Source organism: Papio anubis, chromosome 12 (assembly GCF_008728515.1).
Source record: "Papio anubis isolate 15944 chromosome 12, Panubis1.0, whole genome shotgun sequence".
Taxonomy (NCBI): Eukaryota; Metazoa; Chordata; class Mammalia; order Primates; family Cercopithecidae; genus Papio; species Papio anubis.
In genome coordinates this window covers 99,481,169-99,506,365 of record NC_044987.1, presented here as the reverse complement: position 1 = coordinate 99,506,365, position 25,197 = coordinate 99,481,169, and the positions used below count along the sequence as shown (strand labels likewise).

Sequence of the window (25,197 nt, the reverse complement as noted above, 5' to 3'; positions counted from 1 at the left end):
CAAACTAAGCAAAAGCTATTTAAAGGATAAAAATGACCTCTTCCTCCTCTAAAACACACACACATGCACACACACATGCCACCCCTTTATAATCCATATTGGGTTTTTTAATTTTTTCATTTTTTCCTGTCTGTGCAGTATTTTTTTTCAGCTTTGTTTAACTGACATAATAATTGCACATATTTTGGGAGTATATAGTGATATTGCAATACAGATAATATATATCGATTAGCATATTCATCACCTCATCCCTTTATTATTTCTTTGTGTTGAAGCATTCAATATCCTCTTTTTAGCTCTATGAAACTATATAGTATATTTTTGTTAACTAGAGTTGTCCGATAGTGATACAGATCACAAGAAATTATTCCTTTCTAGCTTTAATTTTGTATCCTTTAACAAATCTCTCCCCATCTCTGTTTCCCCTACACTTCCCAGACTCTAGTATCTTCTGTTCTACTTTTTACTATTATGAGATAACTTTTTTTTAGCTTCTACATATGAGTGAGAACATGTGGTATTTAACTTTCCGTTCCTGGCTTATTTCACATAACATAATGTCCTCCAGTTCTATCGATAATGCTGCAAATGACAGGATTTCATTCTTTTTTATGGCTGAATAGTATTTTATTGAGTATATATACTGTATTTCGGTTATCCATCCATCTGTTTTTGGGCACCTGGGTTGAAGCCATACCTTGGCTATTGCGAATAGTGCTGCAATAAGCAAGGGAATGTAGATGCTGATTTCCTCTCCTTTGGATAAATGCACAGTAATGTGATTGCTGGATCACATGGTAGTTCTGTTTGTAGTTTTTTGAGGAATGTTCATATTTTTCTTCATGGTGGCTGTACGTGTTTACATTTCCAACAGTGTGTAAGAGTTCCCTTTTCTCTAGATCCTCATTAGCATTTGTTTTTTTGTTTTTCCTTTGCGATAATAGCCATCCTAACTGGGGTGATGATAACTCACTTCGGTTTTAATTGGCATTTCCCTGATGATTAGTGAGGTCGAACATTTTTTCATATATTTTTGGCCATTTGTATGCCTTCTGTTGAAAAATGTCTATTCGGATCATTGAGTCATTTTTTTAAAAATCAGATAGTTTGCTTTGTTTTTGTCTTCTGTTTTTTATTTATTTTTTATTCTTCGCTGTCAATATGTTTGAGTTCTTTTCATATTCTAAGTATTAATCCTCTGTCAGATAAACAGTTTGCAACTTACTTCTCCCATTCTGTAGGTTGTCTTTTCATTCTGTTCATTGTTTTCTTGGCTGTGCAGAAGCTTTTAGTTTTATATAATCCCATTTATTTGTTTTTGTTTTTGTTGCCCATGCTGTTGAGGTCTTACTCATAAAATGTTTTCCCAGACCAATGTGCTAAAGAATTTCCCCACTATGAACAGGGTGCGGCGGCTCACACCTGTAATCCCAGTACTTTGGGAGGCCAAGGCGGGTGGATCACGAGGTCAGGAGATCAAGACCATCCTGGCTAACAGGAAAACCCCGTCTCTACTAAAAATACAAAAATACAAAAATTCAAAAAAAAAAAAAAATTAGCCGGGCGTGGTGGCAGGTGTCTGTAGTCCCAGCTACTTGGGAGACTGAGGCAGGAGAATGGCGTGAACCCAGGAGGCGGAGCGTGCAGTGAGCCGAGATCCCATTACTGCACTCCAGCCTCAGCGACTAAGCGAGACTCCATCTCAAAAAAAAAAAAAAAGGAATTTCCCCCCATGTTTTCTTTTAATTGTTTCATAGTTTGGGGTCTTACATTTAGGGCTTTCATCCATTTGAGTAGATTTTTGTGTATTTAAAACTCTAGTTTTGTGCTTCTGCATATGGATATCCAGTTTACCTAGCACCATTTATTGAACAGACGGCCCTTCCTCCGACCTACGGTCTTGGCACCTTTGTCAAGAGTCAGTTGGCTATAGATATATGAATTAATTTCTGGGTTCTCTATTCTGTTCCCCTGGTCCTGTGAATTTATCATGTTTTCATGTTATCATGACTCCTCTGCCTTAATCTGTAACAGTGATAATAACTCTTGCCTGTTGTTGTAAGTCATAGAATTGAAGGGCTGCAACAGCCAGCAACATGGTAAAACGCCTGGGAGGAGGTGAGGAGTAAAAACTAACATAAACAAATCTGTTTGATCAATTACAAATAGGACAAAACAAAAAGAGTGTGAGATGTAATGTCCAGAGGTAGAAATTGACAAGAGACTTTGAGGATGGTGAAAGGGAAAGGCAATCATTTATTTGCCATTCACCAGTAAAGCTAAGACCACTTCTGGTGTGGTAGACATTTGGGTCTCAGTGAAAGGAGTGGATGAGTGACAAAAATGATGGACTTAGACTTCTGCAAGCCTGTAAAGTGCAAAAGAGAGGGCACCTTGTCAGTGAAGGTATCAAGGTGTTGCCTGGGAGAGCTTGAGCCCTCATATAACTGCTGTCCAATCTCTGGAAGCAATTAAATGCTCAAATAAATGTCCTTCAAGTTAAGCTGACTACATTTTCATCCAGATTGTTGACACTATCCTTCTGCTAGACTATTGGAACCATGACCACATTGTATTCATGGAGTAGTTAGTATCTGAGAGGTAAAGGAAAATCCTTTTGCAAGTAAGACTAAGGAACCCCTCAGTAGCTCTGGATTCTCTTGAATTTGCCTTTCTTTTAGCATTCTTGGATAAAACTGGGTTGGTGCTGTGAAGGGTTGGGAATCCCTTTTTAAAAAGGTCTTGAAGGCATCTGTTCATGGAGGAGTTTACCTAACCCAGTCTACTTATCAATACCACTATCCTAAAAATAATGGCAGGTAATAATAAACGATGTGAATAAATTCCCATGCATATGGCTAGAACTAAGCTCCTTTACACGAATTATCTCCTGGAGTCACAGCACCCTTTTCACCTTTACTTCAAAGGAGGAAGACAAAAGCTAAATAACTTACTTGTTCAAGATCATTCAAATGGAAAGGAAGTAGAAATGGGATGAAAACCTAGGCAATATGATTCAAATCTTCTCAAGCATTGGTGGCTGTATTGTTTATTTATGGTTACTGTTATCGATTAAGGTAGCAATAATAATTCACAGAAACTGACAGAAAGTATAACCAAGCAAGAGTTTCATGCAACTCAGAATTTAAATTTTTCAAACTTTTTTTTTTTTAATATCAACAGAAGGGAGTTGGTGAGTTAGAACTCCATTGTTCATCTTGAGTTCTCTTCTTTGGCCTTAACCCAAGGAATAAATCTATGATAAATAACAAGACATAAGTGAACTCCATAGCTTTAAGACACTGAGACATACAAAACCATAAAGCACTATAATGTACATGAAAGGGGAAAATTATTATTTTTTTTTTTTTTGAGACAGTCTCGCTCTGTCGCCAGGCTGGAGTGTGTGGCATGATTTCAGCTCACTGCAACTTCCACTACCAGGGTTCAAGCAGTTCTCCTGCCTCAGCCTCCTAAGTAGCTGGGACTACAGGCACATGTTACCACACCCAGCTAATTTTTGTATTTTTAGTAGAGACAGAGTTTCACCAAGTTGACCAGGATGGTCATGATCTCTTGACCTTGTGATTCACCCATCTCTGCCTCGCAAAGTGCTGGGATTACAGGTGTGAGCCACTGGGCCCAGTCGGAAAAGCACATTTTAAGTATGGTGCATTTGGCAAATGGCAACGTTTTGGAAAACAGAGGTGAAATAAAAATTACCTGCTAAATCTCAGCTATTATACAGCATATTTCATCTGAGAATACTTAAAAATAAAATGCCCAAGAAGGCAAACTATTAAAACTTCTATTTGTATGTGATCTTATTTTCTCTGTGTGCCGAAAGATATTTTCTTTCCATGTTGTCATTGTCCTCATTGAGCACTCACTCATTAAGTACATGTTTATTGAACATGTACATTATACCACAAAACTAGGCACTAGGGTTACCCAGGAGAATAAATGCTGTCTTCTGTGAAGGGAAAGAAAGACAGGCCCTGAGAGCTTAATATCTTAATAGTATGGTAGAGATAAGAGGAACAGATGCACATTAACATAAAGATATATACGCTTGCCCATATACGCATATGCTATCTTGCCACACTGCAGGAGAGAAATATCAATCACACTGAGGATATTAACAGAATGTCTGGGTGGCTTCCGCCTTGATCACAGAGGATTTTATGGATGAGTTGAGTTTTGAAAAGTTTTGGAAAAATAAATCACAGGATAAAGTATGGTTGCACAGAATATATAGACGTTTTCTGTTTTGGCAGAGAGAATGACACTAAGGATCTAAGGAATCCTCAGTATCTTTAAAAACTATAATTTGAACTAAGAACCACCTCAGGTGAGCCATACAGTGTATCACATTCAGAATTAATGCATATGATTTTCAAAATATTTTCAAATGGACCCCAAACAAAACAAAACTCTTTGGATTCTTCTTTAGGACCCAGTCTTTGGAAATGAGATAATACATAGTTATTATGCTTAATTCTAATAAATAAAGTAAACCAAAGTCCTTTTAAAGGCTTTGACTTTAAATCAAACCAGCATAAAGTCAGCACTGAAAATTAGTTTTCAAACTTAATAAACATATTACTTCTCTCACCCTTGAATTCTTTATTGAGGAGGCGGGATGGTTGTTGTGAGTTAATGCATATAAGAGCGTAGCACAGTGTCTGTCACATAGTAAGTGCTCATTAAATGTAAGCTAGACTAGTGCTTCTTTTTGTTTCTTTAATAGAGATGACTGGAGGATACAGCACACAAATCATGCAGGTACTGATTGATGCACAATGATAGAAAGTTCTGTTTTTGCTTCAATAAAATAGGTTTATTGATGTTACTATAGCCTATAAATCGTGGCAAGCAATGTGGTACAGTGATGAATAAGACAGACTGCTACCTGGAAGGGCATCAGAGTCTGTTAGGGCCCATTTTCAACTAACCACAATAGCTACTTGGGGGTTCTGATTCATTCCTTATTTACCTATAAATTCCTAAGAAATTCAGGGACCTCAAAAGCATTTTCCTTTCATAAGAAAGCATTTCAAAATGCCTCTAGCACATTGTTGTATTGAAGCATTGTTGTACTTTTGAAAATATGTTCCAATTTATAAAATACTTTTACCCTCTTCACAATATGATCTTCATGATTATTCATGAAGAATAGGGCTGCGGGAAATAAATGGAGAAGCAGGGGGATGATTGGAGGAAACTGATACTTCACGGACTTAAATGACTCTCCCAAGCTAACGGAGTTAGTGAGTAAGAACGCAGTACTTTCTTCTGCATTAGGTTGCCTCCATATAGGATGAGCAAGTCACCTGTTATTCCCCTGACTCCAGGTAGGGCCAGCAGGAGGGAAGAAAATGGGCCTTTGGCATGCTTCCCCAGAATTTTCAGCATCCCTCTTCAACCATCGTTTCCCTGCTCTAGTCAAACATATCTTCTTGCTGCTCCTGGGGGCCTGAGCAGCCATTAAGATCACACTTTTGATAGGGCATGGGGGCTCTTGCCTGTAATTCCAGCATTTTGGGAGGTCGAGGAAGGTGGATCACTTAAGCTCAGAAGTTCAAGACCAGCCTGGGCTACATGGTGAAACTCCGTCTCTACAAAAAATGCAAAAAAATAGCTGGGTGTGGCAACACACACCTGCAGTCCCAGCTACTTGGGAGGTTGAGGTGGGAGGATCACTTGAGTTGTAGAGGTGGAGGTTGCAGTGAGCTGAGATCGTGCAATGGCACTCCAGAAACAGAGCAAGACTCTGTCTCAGAAAAATAAAAACACTTCTGCTCCTTTCTTCTCCATCCCATTCACTCAAAACTATTCTACCCTGTAATGATAATAACTGAAATGAAATAGGATATACTCATATAATGCAATATTATTTGGCAATAAAATGGAATGAAATACTGATATGTGGTATGGCATACTTGAAAGCATTATGCTGAGTGAAAGAAGCCAGATACACAAGACCGCACATGGTATGATTCCATTTATATAAAATATTGAATATGAATATGATATGGATATAGATCTATATCAATCTGAATATACAATAAGCAAATCTATAGACATAGAAAGTAGATTAGCGTTTACTGATGGCAAGGTGAGGGCTTGGGAATGACTGCTAATGGGTACAAAGTTTCTTTCTTGGATGATAAAATATTCTAAAATGACACTGTAATGATGGTTGCATAACTGTGAATATGCTACAGTACAGCCTGCATTGGTGTGAACAAACCATTAAGGGTGACTCTGGTGACGGCTCAGAAGGAGTGGAAGTGAGCTGTAAAGAAACTTCCATACTTCTTAGAGAATACCTATATGATCATGAACAGAATGTTGATAGAAATATGGGTGGTACAGCCCATTCTGATGATTCCTATGCATGTACATTTTATTGGCTCATGTAACCAGAGTAGCTTCAGGTATGATTAGATCTAGATGTTTAATACCTAATAAGCTGATACATGGAATCTATCACTCTTAATCTCATAGCTCTACTTCCCTCACTGCTGACATTTTTCTCAGGCTGGTTTTCGTATGTGGTGGCAATGAAATTCCCAAACTCCAGATTCACATTCCATCATTTTGGCCACCTCAGTGGATCAAGGGTTTCTCCCTTCTTATAGTCCATGGAAAAAAAAGTTTGTGGTTGGCTTGTCTTGAGTCATTTGCCCAGCAATTATGTTATCTGACAGTTTAAGGTATTTGTCCTCCTGCCTTTCTCTTATAAGGACCCTTATAATTACATTGGACTCACCAGATCATCCAAGATAATCTCCCATCTCAAAATATGTCACTTAACCATACCTGCAGGGTCCCTTTTGCCATGTACGAGACATAGCCACAGGTTCCAGAGATTCAAATATGGACATTTTTGGGGGGTTGAGGAGAGGCATTATTCAATGTAACATATTTACAGTGCTATGAAGTGTTAACGCTGGATCTTTAATCCATGTTTCCCAAATTGAAGATCAGTTTCTCTTCTACTTTATCACAACTGCATCATACATCAGTGGCCATGCATAAGCTTGGCTAGATTTCAAACTCTCAGGGGAAAGAGAATTACACCTGCCATAGCAAACAACTGTATGTGTGTTGGGGGAGAATGCGTGATTGTTTTCTGAAACCACAGGAAGAGATGAGGGGGAAAAAGGTTCAGTTTCAGTGCCGTCACTCCACACTAGCAGTGCCTCCTTGGCTCTCTTTTTTGATTAATAAAGCAATAATGTAGATTTGCTTGTACCTCCTTTATTTGATAAATTCTGTTTCTAGCAAAAGAATACAAATTCCATCAGCAGGCAAATCACTTAATAGTTTTCAAATGACAACTATAATTCTTTCTCAGCTGTTCCTACATGTGCAAAGAGAAACAGAGAATTAAGGCAGTTGCATGAATAATTTGAACAATAAACCTCTATTGGCTCAATTATCTATTTCAACAAGCATCTGGAGATAAGTTTAATTTTGTGTTCTCTAACTTTTTTTAGTTTACTTTAACGTTTTTAGTCATTGCCTTATAATAAGCCATTTATTTCTTTTGTGTCCTAAATAAAATTTAACAAACATTTAATGAGCAACTAATATATGCCAGCAACTGTACTCATTTCGCTGATGGCTAAAAAGACAGAAAACAATGAATCTCATTCTCATGCAGATTTCAGTTTCAACAGGAGAGATGATACTATTATACACATAACTATACAACATGGCAGAACAAAAATGACATTTGAAAGTATTTAGAGGGAGAAATATCATGCAGTTGGAAAGAATTAGGGGAAACTTCCCCTAGGAAAAGAATTTTAGAGGATGGATAGGCGTTTGCAAGGCAGAAGCTGGGTTAGAGAGTGTTGCAGTAGAGAGAGCTACACAGGCAAGGCGGCAGGACAAACCAGGACTAATCTTGGGAGCCTCAAGTATGTTGATACGCTGGGGAATAGGGAACGTGCAAATTTCTCCCAATCATTGAAAGAAAGAAAGGGACACTTTACGTCCAGTATTTAAAACTATCTGATTTACGCATCCCAACACCCTAGCAGTTTTCAGTAGGGTGGTAGGGAGGAGAGGATTAGTTCACGTCTGTAGACATTTTGATTGTCATAATGGGGGGTGAGGAGGTGGAGTGGGGAAGAGAGGATGCTACTGCCATCTAGTGGGTAGCGGCTAGGAATGCTGCTAAACAACCTACAGGACCTAGGGTATCTCCCCAAGCAAAAAAAAAAATACATAGATAGATATTAGATAGATAGATAGATAGATAGATAGATAGATAGATAGATAGATAGATGAATTGAAATAGCAATTGTGCCACAGATAAAAAAAAAAAAAACATGATAAACTTGTGAGGTTGAACTATAATTTTCACTTATTTTATTGATGACGAATTGAGATCTTTTGAGATTTCATAGCACGTTTTACCCAAGATCATTAAACAGTGAATGGCAGTACAAACTTAGGGACGTGTTATAAAGGGTAATGAATGGGGATATCAGCATGTAGCTAATGAGAGTCTCTGAATGTGGGCGTGGCAATCATTGGAGCTACAGTGAAATGACAGTGCACATGAAGTGCTGAGCACAGCGCCTGGCACAGAGTAAGCACTCAATAAGTGGACCATGCTGTTTGCATGACAGCTGGTGCTTTTGGCTGTGTATTAGCCATGGGTGGGTTGGATTGGGGCAGGATGGGAAGAGTGCTCAGGGTCTGAACTGGAGTGAAAGCAGGTAGAGTGTAAAGGAAGGGACACATGCCATACACTTTGCCCATGGGAGAACGAAAGAACCTGGCAGATAAATGAATGTGGGGGTGTGTATCGAGGACAGTTTTGAAGGTGACTCAGGTTTTGAACATGAGAAACTAATTTTCACCTCACTACTATGAAGTGAGCAGCTGCTGTGTTAGGAATTATTAGACTTATTTAAAACAGGCAAACTGAGACACGGAAAGGGAAAGTAATTAGTTCAAGGTCACACCATATTTTGAGATTTCTTTTGACACTTTGAAAGAGAAAAAGGCTGACCTTTTTAAAGATACAGTAACTAAATTTTTATAGGAAAGATAAGGACAAAATGACAGTTTCCTTAATACACCTCCAAAAAGTAGTTTTAACATTAATGTTGCTATACATCTATATTGATGAAAACAACTTTAAACTCTAGTCAGGCAGTCTGGCTGAATGACACAGGTAGAGACACCAAGGAAGAGTTGCTCAAAGAGAATGGGCCAAAGTTCTGTTTTGTTGGTCACATTTGCTACATTATTAAGGGAGAGACAAAAAACAACCTGGTTGGTCAAGTGACCATATGTAGAAGACAGAACCCATAGTAACGCCCAACTTGGTACCATACATTTGTTAATAATAGCAAATATGACTAATAATTGAGTGCTTATTGGATGCCAGCAACTGTGCTAACTATTCTTCTGCATTACTTCATATTAATCTTTGTAATTCTGTAGAACAGGTGTAACCAGTTATTGATGAGGTCTTTGAGGGTTAGAGAGGTTAAATAACTTACCAAAGTCACACGGCTAGGACATAAGGGAGCCAATACTCAAACTTCTGGTGCTGGGCTTAAGAGCCCAGACTTTTATCCAATGTTATCTGTGTATGGCTAGAAGTTAAGAACATACATTCTTCCTTTTTTCATATTTGACAAATGTAAATAAAACTGGATACATAGTCATTCAATTAAGACCTCCTTAGGAGTGACCCGAGAATATTTCCAACAGAAACAGCATGTTGCCTTCTCAAATCTCTACCTCTACGTCTTATCAATATTATGCAGTTGATTTCCAGATCTAACTTTTACCATTTTAGCTATTCATTCAAAAATTTGAATCCTGCACTTGCTCTGTGCTTGCTGCCATTCTGTGAGTGGAGTATATGCCATGAACAGGAAAGTAAGGTCTGTACTCTCATGGACCACACATTTCAGCAGAGGTAGACAACTCCACCCATAAAAACAGACATCAGATAAAGGCTCTGCAGAAAATTTAAATGTTGCAAGAGACATGGGGTAGCTACTTGAGTTGCTTGAGAGGGATGACCTCTCTTAGAAGATCAAAAAGATCAGTGCCTGCAAAGAGCAGAGGGGAATGTCCTAGGCAGAGAAAACAGCTAGGGCCACGGCCCTATTCAAGCACCAGAAGAATGTCCATATGCCTGGAGAGGCCAGTGCAAGGGCAGGAAATGTGGGATAAGGTTGATGCCTATAATCCCAGCACTTTGGGAGGCCGAGGCGGGCAGATCACGAGGTCAGGAGATTGAGACCATCCTGGTTAACACGGTGAAACCCCATCTCTGCTAAAAATACAAAAAAAATTAGCTGGACATGGTGGCATGCACTTGTAATCCTAGCTACTTGGGAGGCTGAGGCAGGAGTGCTCAGGATCTGAACTGGAGTGAAAGCAGGAGAATCACTTGAACCCAGGAGGCAGAGGTTGCAGTGAGTCGAGATCGCGCCACTGCACTCCAGCCTGGGCGACAGAGCAAGACTCTGCCTCAAAAATAAAATAAAATAAAATAAAAAAGGTTTAAAGTCTAAAAGAAGTTGAGAATTTGAAGCAGGTAAAGGAGGATTTTGTAAGTCAATACAAGGTATTTTAATTTTATTTCTGGTACAATGAGATGCCTTTGAATGAATGTTACCCTCTTTCACTAGACTTTCTTGTCTAAACGGGTAGCTTCTGAGGTAGAGAAGAAGTTAAAGATCCTAAGAAAAACTAATTTTACCTTGACTTTATTAGTTAATATTTCATATGAATAAAAGAGAGTGAGAAAAACCCCAAACTCTTTCAGTAGCTTCATTTATATCTGAAAGGTGTGTTTTTTGACACTTCAGTCAATCAGTGGGCGCCATTAATCTACATATTATGTTACCAGAAGCTGTGTTTCTTTTTGACTTTCCTTTTCTTTTGGTTCTTCTCAGTAAATCAATTCATGTCATTTTCATTTGAAATCCAGTGACGTTTAACTGTACAGGCACTTAGAGGTACCCTCCTATGACTTGAAGCTTAATTTAATTGCATTACTTGTCAGCAGCACCTTAAGGAAAAAGAGCTAGGACTTCCAGGGCCCTCAGTATCTCCAAATTACACGTGGAAAATGACTTGATACAGGTCTGTAGGTCTCTATGGAGGGAGCTTCTGAAATAGTTGACTTTGGTGAATGATGTTGGCAATTTGGCTCCTAACATTTTCCAATGTTGTATTTTACTGCAAACGGAACGTTGGAGCAAGTATTTGTAAGATGTCATCAATTTCACTTTAGAATTTGGCTTTTGAAAAGGCTGCACTTGGAAACTTTGGGGAGCATTTCCTGCAATTATGGTTTAAGACAGTTGGTTTGTTTTATGAAAGGTTGAATAATGTCAATCACATTGCTCTGTTGATCTACCTGAAAGCACTTTGTCATGCAGCAATATTCCAATAAAAGCATAAAATCTAAAAGCCCAAAGGTCTCTCAAAGGCCATCAGTCTACTGAGGCCCAGACTTTAATACTTTTTATGTCCTTAATGTGAGCATACAAGTGGCTCAATATGGTGCTTTCAACTTTTCTTTTGTCAGATATTTGCATTTTAAAACAAAAGTAAATAAAAGAAAAAAATGTTTTAATTGTAAAATTATAAGAATTAATCGGCCGGGCGCGGTGGCTCAAGCCTGTAATCCCAGCACTTTGGGAGGCCGAGGTGGGTGGATCACGAGGTCAGGAGATCGAGACTATCCTGGCTAACACGGTGAAACCCCGTCTCTACTAAAAATACAAAAAACTAGCCGGGCGTGGTGGCGGGCGCCTGTAGTCCCAGCTACTTGGGAGGCTGAGGCGGGAGAATGGCGTGAACCCGGGAGACGGAGCTTGCAGTGAGCCGAGATCACGCCACTGCACTCCAGCCTGGGAGCACAGCGAGACTCTGTCTCAAAAAAAAAAAAAAAAAAGAATTAATCACAAATTGAAGATTTTTGCTTTAAATTCAAGTAATTAATAGGACAATCCCGCTATAATGCCCTACTCTTCTCGTGTAGCTATAGTAGAAATTTAAGCAGGGACAATGTCTAGGAACTGCTAATCTAATATAAGCTTGCCTTAAAGGACTAACCACACGTGCAGCCTATGCTTGAGCTACTCCAGTGGCAGGAACATCACCACCTTATAAGGAAGCCCATCCCATGTTCATAGAGCATTATTTTGAGGGAGTACTTTGTTACATTGATTGAGAGTTATTCATAGCCTCCAAATAGAATATCACACATGCACACACACATACACACAAACACAACAAATATGCAAATTAATAAAAACTTTGTAGATACTAACACTTGACATTTCTTATACTCACCTTTCTCTCTCCAACTCCAGATCTTCTGCCTTTGTTTAGATCCTCGTAACCTCCAAGTTTCCCAATTTCTCTCTGGTTTCCAGTTGTTCTTCTCTGATTCATATGCATACTGCCTCTGGGATAACTTTTGTAGACCCCCAACTTATCACATCACTTCTTAATAGCCCTCAGTGATGTTCCTTTACCTTTCCAAAAAACTCCCCAAAAAGAAAAAATAATAATTCTTGATCTGGCTGTTATATGCAGGTTCATTTCTTCGCATTTTTTCTTCTTTCCTGCCACACATTTCCCTTAAGTTCCAGCCTTAAAGCATTTGCAGTTCTCCTAAAGCACAATGAATGTTTGTCAGATTCAAACTGAGGTCTATGAAATTCCAGACTTGCTGTTCTTGGTTCGACTCCATGCTGTTTTCTTGGATCAAGCATATACCCTTTCTAAATATACAGTAATCTTTTACAAAAATATAAGTGTGTCTGGCAAATGATGAAAAGTTACTAAAACATTGCTAAGTCATAGTATATGCAGAACCCGCTGAAATTTATATTCAATAAATATTTGCTTGTTCAATAAATAAATGGATTGAATTGGACAGTATTAAAGTGTTAGCACCTATGTACAAATTATTTCATTTAGTATCATTCTTTCTGGAGAAGGGAACTGCTTAAGGTTGAGGCCTTGGGCTATTATAAAGAAATAAAAAAAAGACATAGAAAGGAAGGATGGGCCTCTTCAAAGGAACTTGTTCCAATAATCATAATTTTAGCATTCTTTAACCATGGAAGTAAAAGAAACACAACTGACAGTATGAGCAGTGAAAAATCCCTGTGGCCTTTTTAATGTAACCCCTAAAATAAGAACAATAACAAAAAAATTGTGGAAACATTCATAAGAATTAAAGTAAGAAATTGAAATTCGATGTGGCATAATTGTTATCCTAGTGAAAATGCGAATTTCCATAAGTATTCTTAAAATTTCACTAGAAATCCTTTTCAAAATTGTCAATTGAAGGTTGTGGCAAAAATGTCAAACACTCGTGTAACAGTCACCCTGTGTTCACTCTGTGCAATGAGACCACAAATCTGGGACATACCTCACAGTCTTAGCCATGAGCATATTTACTTTATCTCTTATTGCCCCTATAAAATTAACAAAGTTTTTGATGGATTAAGAAGATTTGTGTAGTGAATCAAAGGATTCCTAAGCCCCTTCCATTTTGAAAGTATTTGTTTATACATACTTATTTTCATGTTCTGAGGCATTATTTTATTCAGGTGATAAAGGTGTTTCCATTTTCAGTGTCAATACCATACATGATTTTTTCACAAATCTATAGCATCCCCTAGAAAGTCATTTTTGTCCTTAAGAATGTGTATATTAGAGACCTGGACATTTAAAAAATGCAAATTGTTTAACATTATTTGAATCATGAGCGACTAAATCAGCTGGAGGCCTGGAACCACAGATGTGCTAAATGAATCTTCAATGTGAGGAGAACTCAATTTTGAAATCTATGCCTTCATCTTCTGAAAGCACAATAGTAACGCGGTGGGGAAAACAAGGCTATCATTTCTTGAATCTGCACTGCATGGCTGATGCTAAAATAAAGTGACATTCTTTAGGAATTGTTTAGTATCAAGTGCTGATTTAGCTGGATAAAATGCAGCTGTCTTCCCAAATTACACAACTGGATTCACACCATCTCCTAATTCCTGGTGGAGTTTTAAAGATACCTTTGTGGGCAATTTTATTCCCAGTGCAAAGATTCCTAATTTAGACAGTACAAAAATACCACTACATAGTATCTACGCACAAATACCTTCTCCCTTAGAAACATTTAATAAAGGAGATTGTGTTTTTAAAGTGATTGGGTCACCATTTAGAAAGGATGTGTAAAAGATAGTTGAAGGCCATTCAGAAGTGGTTGCCAAATTGTCATACCGTTGTTTCTTTCAGCTTTCTTCTTATTGCTTTAAGTCACTCCTCAAACTTGTCACGTTGCCTCATGTGGTCTGAAAAAGACAGAATTATCTGTCAACATGCTCCCCTTCACCAATGCCCTTCCTCCCCAAGCTTCTTTAGTGATTGATATTGTCCTAGGAAGGTATCAATGGGTAACCCTCCATATCTGTGGGTTTCCCATCTGTGGATTCAACCAATTGCAGATCAAAAACCTTCCAGAGAGCCTGGTGCAGTGCTCACACCTGTCCTAGCTCTTCTGGAGACTGAGGTAAGAGAATCACTTGAGCCCGGGAGTTCCAGGCTGTAGTGAGCCAGGATTGTACCACTGCATTCTAGCCTGGGCAACAGAGCTAGACTCTGCCTCTTAAGAAATAAAAAATTCACAAAGTTTCAAAACGCAAACCTTGAATTTGCCAAGTGCTAAGTACTACATTGAATCCTGAAGAATGAAGTGATGTGTAGGCATTGTATTAGGATTGTATTGGGTAAGTAATCTAGATATGATTTAAAATATATGTGAGGCTGTCCACAGATTACATGCAAATACTATACTCTTTTATATAAGGGATTGAGCATCCTCAGATTTTGCAGTCTGATGGGGTCCTGGAATCAATTCCCCACAGATACAGAGGAATGACTGTATTTCAAAAGCTGTACTCTTTGGATCTCTACATGGCATCTAATAGTTGATCCCCTCAACCATAGCTGAGTTTGTAAGTTAGTTAAGCTTTAACTCCGTTAATCTTCGGGTAACAAATTAATTTTTCTTAGAATGCATTTTGTTCTTTGTCCTCTGGCTGCCATATGGGCAGTTCTGCAATCATCAACTACATTCACATTCATGAAGCCTTGAACACATTAGCGTTTCTGATATGGTTTGGATCTGTGTCCCCACCGAGTCTCATGTCAAATTGTAATCCCTAATGTTGGAGGTGGGGCCAGGAGGGACATGACTGGATCATGTAGGCAGATTTCTCGAGAATGGTTTAGCACCATCCCCTTTGGTACTCTCCTCATGTTAGTGAATTCTTGTTAAATCTTGTTTAAAAGTCAGTAGCACCTCCCCTTTCTCTCTGTCTTGCTCCTGCTCCCACCATGTTCGCACACTGCCTTCCACCATGAATTTAAGCTCCCTGAGGCCTCCCCAGAAGCATATGCTCCCATGCTTCCTGTAGAGCAGAACCATGAGCCAATTCAACCTCTTTTCTTATCAATAACCCAGTGTCAAGTATTTGGTATAGCCATGTAAGAACAGCCTAATACAGTTTCTATTTGTGAAGTCCTCTTGGTCTGGCGCCACATTGAGGTAGCTACTGTCTCCTCTGCCTTCCACTCCCAGCTCTTTACACTTCTGTAAAATTCTGACCATATTACTCACCATTGATTGTAATTAGCATAGCTACTATCTATCCACGTTCCTCCCCCAACCAAGTGGACAGTTCATTCATCTAGTCAATCAAAATTTATTAAGAGGTCAAACCAGGCACTGTGTTAAGCAACATGGGTCCCAATACATGTCAAAATAACTAGTTCTTCATGTAATTGGCTATTCAAGTATTTTTCCCGTTCATGTTAGCTATTTTAAGAACTATTTTTGTATTTAAACTATGAATCTTTTTCTATATATTACAAATAGTTTTTTCAATGTTGTGGTTTCTTGTCATTGTACATATGGAACAGATTTTCCTTTTAATGTTTGTTCATTTAAACTTTTCTCTTCTTTCCTTTTTCACAAGCTAACTGGTATTAGAGAGGAGATAGAATGGGTAAGAAGAAAGATGAGTGGCAGAGTCCACAGAGGAACCCGATAGTGGTCTCTCTAAAATAGTAAAGAGAAATGTGTACACTCTCTTTGGTACACATCTGTGAGCCATTCCTGAGACAGCATCGACAGGTGCTATCAGGAAAGTAAAGGTAACAGAGGAGTTAGTGATGACTTCCATAATACTTGGCACATAACTGGAGATTATTATACATATGTTGAAATAAGTGACTGATTAGATGGTCACTAATGTGGACAATTTTCTTTCCAGCAAACCCCAGTAATCACTGAGGACCTTTGTTATTCATAAGGGAGAGAGGTTGTAGTTGATTGCAATGATCACTCTGATTCTCCACTTGATTTCCTTTTACATAACTTTGCAGTAACCTCCTGATATGGGGTCTGGCTCTGTGTCCCCACCCAAATCTCATCTTGAATTGTAATCCAAATTGTAATCCCCATGTGTTGGGGGAGGGACCTCACGGGAGGTGATTGGATCATGGGGGCATTTTCCCCCATGCTGTTTTCAAAATAGTGAATGAGTTATCAGGAGATCTGCTGATTTTGCAAGGCAGTTTTCCCTGCTCTTAGTAAACTCCCACTGAGTATTGAATTTTAAAGTCAAAGTAGTTTCAAAAAAGTAAGTTGTTTTAATGAAATTAATTCACATGTCATTATGTGTGACTATACAGGCAAGCTTGATATGATTATCCCAGAGGATATTCTGGTCCCTGTGTAATACTATTGGAAGTGAAAAGAGAATATTTATTTCCAGGATTTATAGCACAGAATAAAGACACAAACTTTAAGTATGTATTGTGCTTCAATAGAGTTGCCTACAGCCTGTAAAATCCAATTAATAAACACAATAGACACATTCACTTTTTTATTTTTAAGCAAAGTTACTGAATTTGTTCTATTTGCTATTTTGTATTTCTGATTACAAGATGCTGTCCCCTGCTGTTTGCTAAAGATTACACCGGCTATAGTCATGAACATACAGTGAAATAAGATAACAGTTTTGTTTAATGACTCACGTCTACAAATCAGAGAAGAACAAAAGAGAAATTTGCATGTCCATGGAACAAATCTAGCATGCTAGCACTGTGCCTCCTCTTCTCCCAAGCCATGTCATTTCAATAAGCGTTTTGTCCTCTCCATGCCTTTGGTAACTAGATGGGCTAATGGGGAGGGTGATGGTGTAATATTATTTCTTCTAAAAGAGCTTTTATAAAAATTTTTACTTGAACACATACTCTGTCATTGTTAATAGTACCTGGCAACCTCTACTGCATAAATATCTATAATTATGTTTTTTTCAGCAACAATTTGGTTTGCATGCATACTTTCATGACAGTTAGCTTGTTTACTACTTATTCCAATCCTCTTTGAGTAAGGTCATTCAGTGACAAATGTGGTATTGCCATCCTCTGAAAGGGTTACAAATTCATACCTGGCTTTCAGGGCAGAAAATGACAGCCTGCATGCTGATAACTGACATACAGGTGTTCCCCATGTTACCAAAACCTAGATGTTATCGCAAAACTGGAAGAACTGGCATTGAGTAGATCTGGGTTCAAATTTTGGCTGTGTCATTTACCAAGTTTGTGACTTTAAGCTTCATTTTTTCCATCTTCAAAATCTCTCAGGGTGTTGTTTTGAGTATTAAATAAGGTGATATATATATGAGAAGTGTAACAGAAACCACGCCGTATGGATTGTCAATAATGACTGGTTCAATCTAAATCTACAAATGAAAGCCACATGACAAATTCAGGGTCATATCGTGTGAATGAGTCGATGATGTAAGTAAAGATACTGTAGCTGCTGAAGGAGAAGGTTAACAGGAGAGGGAAGCTGTTCTGTTTTCCCTTTTGGCCAAATAGCACTTATCTGTCCTTGCTGCTTTGCCTAATAGATTAATTCATTCTGATAGTATTAAAGATTCTGGTAGATAGCTAATAATTAGCTCTGAAAAAAACAAATCATTGGCTTTCCTTTGCTGTCAAAATCCCTAAAAAGAAAATTTTCATTTCAAATGGCTTCTAGCTTACTTCAGAATCGGAGGATAGACTCCTTTGAAGCTATCTAGTACTGCTAGTGAATGTACTTTTTAATCGTTTATTAGTGGATAAACTATAAATGGCATATAAGGGTAAAAGCTTCAAAACACAAATTAAAGTCAACTGCTCACTAGTGTTTTGAATCAATCAATACAGCATTCATTTAAAAATAGAAGCAACGCCACTAACCCTCAAAAAATTCACATTTTGATGTAATTCATAACATCAAACCTCTCTAAAAAGATGGAGAAATTACAATAAATCACAATCCATGTGCAAGGAAAAGTCTTTCCCCTTGCATGTACTGACATCTGAGATGCACGTTACAGTATGCTCTTAGTACGCAAAGAACATTACAGATGTAATTTTTTTTTAACTCTAAGCAAGGAAATACCATGTACTATAATGGGAATAGAAAAGAAAAAAATAGCATTTTGTATAAACTTGGATATGCCTCTGATGTTCTCTTAATAAATCTTTTCTCATTTCTGTTTGAGGCTACCTTCCATTATAATTTACTCACTTTCTTTAAAACTGTTTTTAAACCAAGTACATATTCTGTTCTCTCAAAAATAAAGAAAACCAGCACAAAGATCATTACTTAGGGCACACAAAACAGAGGAACATTTATTTAATCTATTCCATATATAGAGAGTATTGTTTAAATTATCATTCCTAATTTCATTTATTCATATCTCAATGTTACCTACATAAATGACAAAAAGTGAATGTCCATAGGTTACTGAAGGGGCCTTATGAAAATTATACATTGGAGAAAGAAACCAATATAAATATAATATTAATAGCATTATTTTGTTGGCCCAGTCCTTCTAAGGAGACCCAGTGAATTCGAAATGTGCCAACTATTTCTCTAATACGAGTTGATGGAAAAGTCCACATCCTCGATCAGGGGATGTTGGAATTGAGTTGTCAAGCTGTCCTGGATGTCTTGTACAAACTGAACAGGCCAATTTACTGCAACACTGCATAGGCTGAAGGCTACTATCTCGCCTTTACAGTTGCTTCCTCCTGGTGAGATTATCCTGCCCGACCACAGCCTCCCTCTCCAGTAGCTTTTAAGTTACTCTGGATTCTTTCTGATGAGCCTGAGCCTATTCTTTATTTATTTATTTATTTATTTATTTATTTATTTATTTATTTGAGACAGAGTCTTGCTCTTGTCGCCCAGGCTGGAGTGCAATGGCCCGATCTCGGCTCACTGCAACCTCTGCCTCCCGGGTTCAAGCAATTCAGCCTCAGTCTCCCGAGTAGCTGGGATTGCAGATGCACGCCATCACTCCTGGCTAATTTTTGTATTTTTAGTAGAGACGAGGTTTCACAATGTTGGGCAGGTTGGTCTCGATCTCCTGACCTCGTGATCCTCCCGCCTCGGCCTCCCAAAGTGCTGTGATTACAGGCGTGCGCCACCGCGCCCAGCTAAGCAATAGTACTGTGTTAATCCACAGCTTGGGACCAGTGTGCTTGACTAGGAGAGGCTCTTACCCTGCAACCTGAAAGCAACAGCTTTGTGTGTTTGGTGATAATTTTGAATCTTAGTGGTGATTTGATTTTAATGTCTTCCTCTTTGTAGCTCAAAACTCCTGGATTTCTGGATGAAAACAGGCAAGCTTTTCGAAAAAACTGACTTCTCCCACACAGCCTGAATTTCTTTTGCCTATTACTAACCTCCCAGCGCGGGGGTTGCTTTTAGACTCAGCTGTTCCGGCTCTGCCCTCCAGGTGGCAGCAGTGCCACATCTCAGAAGCTCCAATCCCCTCTTCCCTGACTTCAAGTGTTAATGCAATTGACCAATCAGTGCTAAGATGATGGGAGGTAATTGGGTAATTGTATTTTACTGATCACAAGCGGAGAAAGGGAAAGGAAAAGGGGAAAGAAAGAGGGGCAGAGGAGGGAAAGCGACTGCAGTCCGAAAGGAGCTTTTGGAAGCTAGGACCCTAAGCGTCAGGACGTGGCATTGGTCGAGAGAAAGCCTAGGCTGGCAAGAGCTGCTGCCGGCGCTGGGAGAGCATTTGGGAGAAAAAGAGAGGCGAGAGCAGAGGGAGGGGGAGGAAGAGAGTTCAAACCGAAGTGGATGGAAGGGGACTGGGGTTTCTGCCGCGCAGGGAGCCGTGAGCCAGGGCGATGGCGCTAAGGACGGCGCGGAGCAGCTGCGCTCCCGAAAACGCGTCTCCTCGCAGAGGACTAGCAGGCGTCGGGAAGGTCTGCGCCAACGGGAACCAACTTGTGGCTCCAAAATGTACCCAACGCAGCTGGAAATGAGATCAAAGCTGCAGTTGCATTTGAGAAGGATGAGAAGAACCAGCGATTAGGAATTTTTTTTTTCTTACCCGTGTTGTTCCTTTTTCTTTTTTTCTTCTTTTTCTTTTCTTTCTTTTTTCGTGTTTGTTTTTTTAATTTGCCTACCACCCCGTCTGTCCCCTCACTTCATCCTCCCCATTTGAAATAAAAGCCCCAGTCTCAACTTACATCACCGCCGCGCCCCCGGAGCCACTGCCGGCTGATGGAGGAGAAGGGGACCCGGGGGCTGGCAGGGGCCACCGGCGAGGGACCGCATCCCGCGTCTCCCCCGTGATCCCGGCCCCGACCGCGGAGTTCTGCAACACCTGGAGGATCTGGACCGGGTGCTGGGGGTGGGGGTGGGGACAGAAGAAGGAAAAGGCACCCCGAGCCTTATTAAAAAAAAAAAAAAAAAGTAGCGGGGGGAGGAATGGGTTTCTTCTTGACAGCTGACGGAGCCTTGAAATTTTCCTCCACTACCTCCGCCCCCGCCCCCGCCCCCGCCCCCCGCACTCCATTTAACGTGAGATTATGAAATTGCAGAGGCGGTGGAGGGAAGGAGACAGGATATAACCGGAGTTTGGAGGGGAGAGGGGAAGGTGGCTGGCCGGGTGGCTGAAATCAAAAATTCAATTGCGCACTGGGTTGTGATGAGAAATCTAATCAGATCTTTGGCGAAGGGGCCGGCCGGAAGGATGGCGAGTGGGGGGGAAGTTGCTCCCCAAATTCTTCGAAGTCCCCGGGAGGCTGGGGAGAGGAATTGACGATGTAAAAGGAGACTTTTTTTTTTTTTTTTTTTTTTTTTTTTTTTTTGGTGGTGGTGGCTGTTGGGTGCCTTGCAAAAATGAAGGATGCGGGACACAGCTCTCTCCTGGAACCGAACGCAATGGATAAACTGATTGTGCAAGAAAGAAGGAAGAACGAAGCTTTTTCTTGTGAGCCCTGGATCTTAACACAAATGTGTATATGTGCACACAGGGAGCATTCAAGAATGAAATAAACCAGGGTTAGACCCGCGGGGATTGGTGTGTTCTGACATAAATAAATAATCTTAAAGCAGCTGTTCCCCTCCCCCCCAAAAAAGGATGATTGGAAATGGAGAACCGAGGATTCACAAAGAAAAAAGTATGTTCATTTTTCTCTATAAAGGAGAAAGTGAGCCAAGGAGATAATTTTGGAATGAAAAGTTTGGGGCTTTTTTAGCAAAGTAAAGAACTGGTGTGGTAGTGTTTTCTTTTCTTTTTGAATTTCCCACAAGAGGAGAGGAAATTAATAATACATCTGCAAAGAAATTTCAGAGAAGAAAAGTTGACCGCGGCAGAATGAGGCATTGATTGGGGGAGAGAAACCAGCAGAGCACAGTTGGATTTGTGCCTATGTTGACTAAAATTGACGGATAATTGCAGTTGGATTTTTCTTCATCAACTTCCTTTTTTAAATTTTTATTCTTTTTGGTATCAAGATCATGCGTTTTCTCTTGTTCTTAACTGCCTGGATTTCCATCTGGATGTTGCTGTGATCAGTCTGAAATACAGTGAGTGACCTTTATTTTCTTATTTATTGGTGAAGAAAATGTCAGTTAATTTGGTGTTTTTGGTCTCTTTATCCTCTCTCTCCCTTTGGTGTTTTTTTAAAGAACTGGCTATTGGGGGCCAGAAAATAAGGGAATGGGTGGCCCAGGTATTTGCTTCATCAGTCTCTGCTCTCTGATGAGACAGTTTGCTATAAGGATGCAGGTTGACTGCATCCTGGGCAGACGCCTTTGCAAATGTTCACCAGGAAAAAAAAAAAAAAAAAAATCTCCCCAAGAAAGCCGCTGCAGTGTGGGGTGCCAGTGCTGTGTGACTGACACTCTAGAATGCATTTAAGTTGCTTGTCAGCCACGGAGTTAGATGCACAAATGTTTGGCTATTGGAAATCGAAGGGACTCAATTTAAATTTCATTATCCGACCTGACATTGCAGATCAACAGAATGTATTAACACAAAAATATGACAATAAACCAAGCAGATGAAGGGTGGCTTCTTGCTGGTGTATGGGTGGAGGGAGAAAGGGTGGGTTTTGGGGGGAGGAAGCTGGTGGAGAGAAGTGGCTGTACTTTCCACAATCACTCTTGCATACACATGCCCAGATGTGCTCTTCACATTACCCGGGTTCATGCCAGTGCTAAAAATGAAACAAGGAGGACCTACTTCTCTCCAACTCCACCCCCTTCTCACTGAGGACTTCTTTGGATTACAGAGAGACTGTGCATGGACTGTAGAGCAGTGACTTGGGTTTTGCCAGAAACCTTTCCAATATCACCAGTTCACAGCTCCTCAGAGAAAGGAAGAAATCTAGTGTCCTGTGGTAACTTAGAAAAGGCAGCTGAAGAAGAGGTCTATGTTGAGCATTCATGCTTCTCATGTGCCAGCTTTGTCTTGGAAAAAGAGGCCAATATAAAAAAATAAAGTAGAAGGTGGAAAATGCTTAGAAAGTCTGAGCTGAGCGCCTGTAGGATCACCTTCCCTCCTCTCCCATTGCTGCCAAAGTCATGGAGCTGGCCTTTTTTACAGAACTTTCCCCCTTCACTCTTCTCTATTCCTCTCTGGGGCCTTCTATCAGAATCATAGACTCATGTAACTTTTGAGCCAGAAGAGTCTCCAGAGATCTCATGTCAATAAAAAAAGGAAACTGAGGCCTAGAGAAGCTATAACTCTTTCATTAATGGCCAAACAGCATGAGACAGGTGACTCACACAAGCCTCAGAACGCCAGGCAAAAAAAAAAAAAAAAAAAAGTCAATTTGGGATCCAAACTGGACAGCTACACATAGCCTGGCTACTCCTGTATTTTGAATGCTGTTTTATGAGTAAGGGTCAAAGGAAGGCACATTGGTCCTGAGAGCTTGAAATAAAACTTCTGCCAGTTTAGACTTCAAGGGTTACAAACTCCAACATTCATTGTCTCTCTTCCCTTCCTCCCTTCTTCCCTCTCTCCCTCTTCCTTTCTTCTTTTCCTTTCTATAGCATAGTTTAGATAACCCTGGCTTGAATACCATTTAAAAAAAAAATAAGATCCACTACTCTGACATATCCCAAAGGAGATGAAAGGCAGCATTCTCCTGGGTCCTTTCTTAGTGTTTAATCCTGTGAGTGGTGGTCCTCAGAGAGTCATTAAAGAACTGTAGGGTTAGATTTATATTAGAGAGGTGATAATAGAAACCAGAAACACGCAGCTGAAAGCTTCTGAGCCTGTTCTTACACTCACATCATCTATTCTTATCCTTTTCATTACTCCTTAACTAAACTAGCCTACAGCTGAGCACTTCTCTAATTTATTTTTCTGGGCACATGTTTCCTGTTGGAACACAGATCAGGCAATAAATTTACCAACCTATAAAAATAATTGTGCAAGATGGTTTTATTCCCTGAAATCCCCATAGACTTGTGCATATATTTTCATAGTTCTCTGCACTTTTTTTGTATTTGTTTGCTTGTTTGCTTTGTTTTACATTACCACAGTGAAGTCACCATTTGTAGACATGGAATGACTCAAGTTGTACTAAGTTCCTGCTCATCTGGAACTTAGCACAATGACAAAAAAAAAAGTAAGAAGAAAAACATGTACTTTGATGCTTTTTCACTTTATAGTTCAGTTCCTGGCTTCACATGGGAACCCCAGCCTTGAAATTAGGTTGGGTCTGCTAATTGGAGGAGATTTTATTTTCTTTATGTAAATATATATATAAATATATATAAATATATAGATAAGTATATATAAATATACATATATATTTATCTTTCATTGACATCAAAATTTCTTAAGTGCTGCTCTAATTAGGTCTGAAAGCACATTCCTCTCCTTGATAGTGTCACCTCCTCCCTGTACCCTCCACACTTAATGTACACATGCAATTGTCCTAAGAGAGAGAAAGGGAGAGAAGTGAAGAGAGAGAGAATCTGTTCAAAATTTTGGTCTGAAATGTGTCCTCCCATCCCCCTCCACTTAAACATTTTGAAATCTGGAGTTAATGGGGCATCTAAGGTGTCATCATCTTTCATACTGGTAAATCATTTCAGAACTCTACTGTTAGGAACCTATGGCCCACCTGGGGGTTAACACCTTTGGTTTAGTAGTCAGAGTTGGCCCTGCATTTTGGTTAAGTACTGATTTGTTTTAAACTAATTTGTTCAGAAGCACTGCATTTGTTCATGTACTGTTCAAAGAATGAGGGCCATGACAGAGCTGGAAACTTACTTCATCAGTGGGTGTCAGGACCCAGGTTGGTGCCCACTGAAAGACATTTGTGAGTAAGCAGTTGTCTACCAGAATCTGCCGAGGACCCTATGCCCAGAAATCTACTGGGTTTTACGAGTTTTAAAGTTCCCTTTTCAAATATCTTCTTCCTCAAATGTAATAGCTGTGCCCTTTGAGCAATACTTTTAATTTCCCTGGCTCTCAATTGTCTAGTCTGTGAGGTGGGAATTATAATATGTAATTCGTTGAATTGTTTTATGACTTAAAAGGAGTGTTGTGCAAAGATGCAAGCATAATAGGCCCTCTAAGGATGGCTGTTTGTTATGATTATTCTCGGATTAACGTGGATTAATTTCCTGACAGTGAATAACAGTCTGGCTAAGCACTTTAACAGTTTGAGCACCTATACTTGAAAAATAGGGATTGTGCAACTCATGTTACAGTAGTTGCCAGGATCCTCATTTGAGGTCTTATCAGGACAGATTGGCTCAATATATTATTTTAGATGTAAAGTGCTGCCTCATAC

General features: G+C 39.5%; 1 protein-coding gene across 17 annotated transcripts in view; it reads left to right on the top strand.

The window, feature by feature from the left end:
- The window catches only part of LRRC4C (leucine rich repeat containing 4C), a 1,317,608-nt gene that overhangs the window by 1,117,088 nt on the left and 175,323 nt on the right, over nucleotides 1-25,197 (top strand). For 4 of the 17 annotated variants that reach the window (XM_009186275.4, XM_003910015.5, XM_031653945.1 and 1 more), the window contains exon 1: nucleotides 19,563-21,967. The exons of 12 other annotated variants lie outside the window; for them this stretch is intronic. The gene's annotated coding sequence lies outside the window, so the exon portion shown is untranslated. Of the gene's footprint in view, nucleotides 1-19,561; nucleotides 21,968-25,197 lie in introns of those variants that run through there. One more of the 17 variants, XM_009186277.4, reaches the window with a different exon arrangement.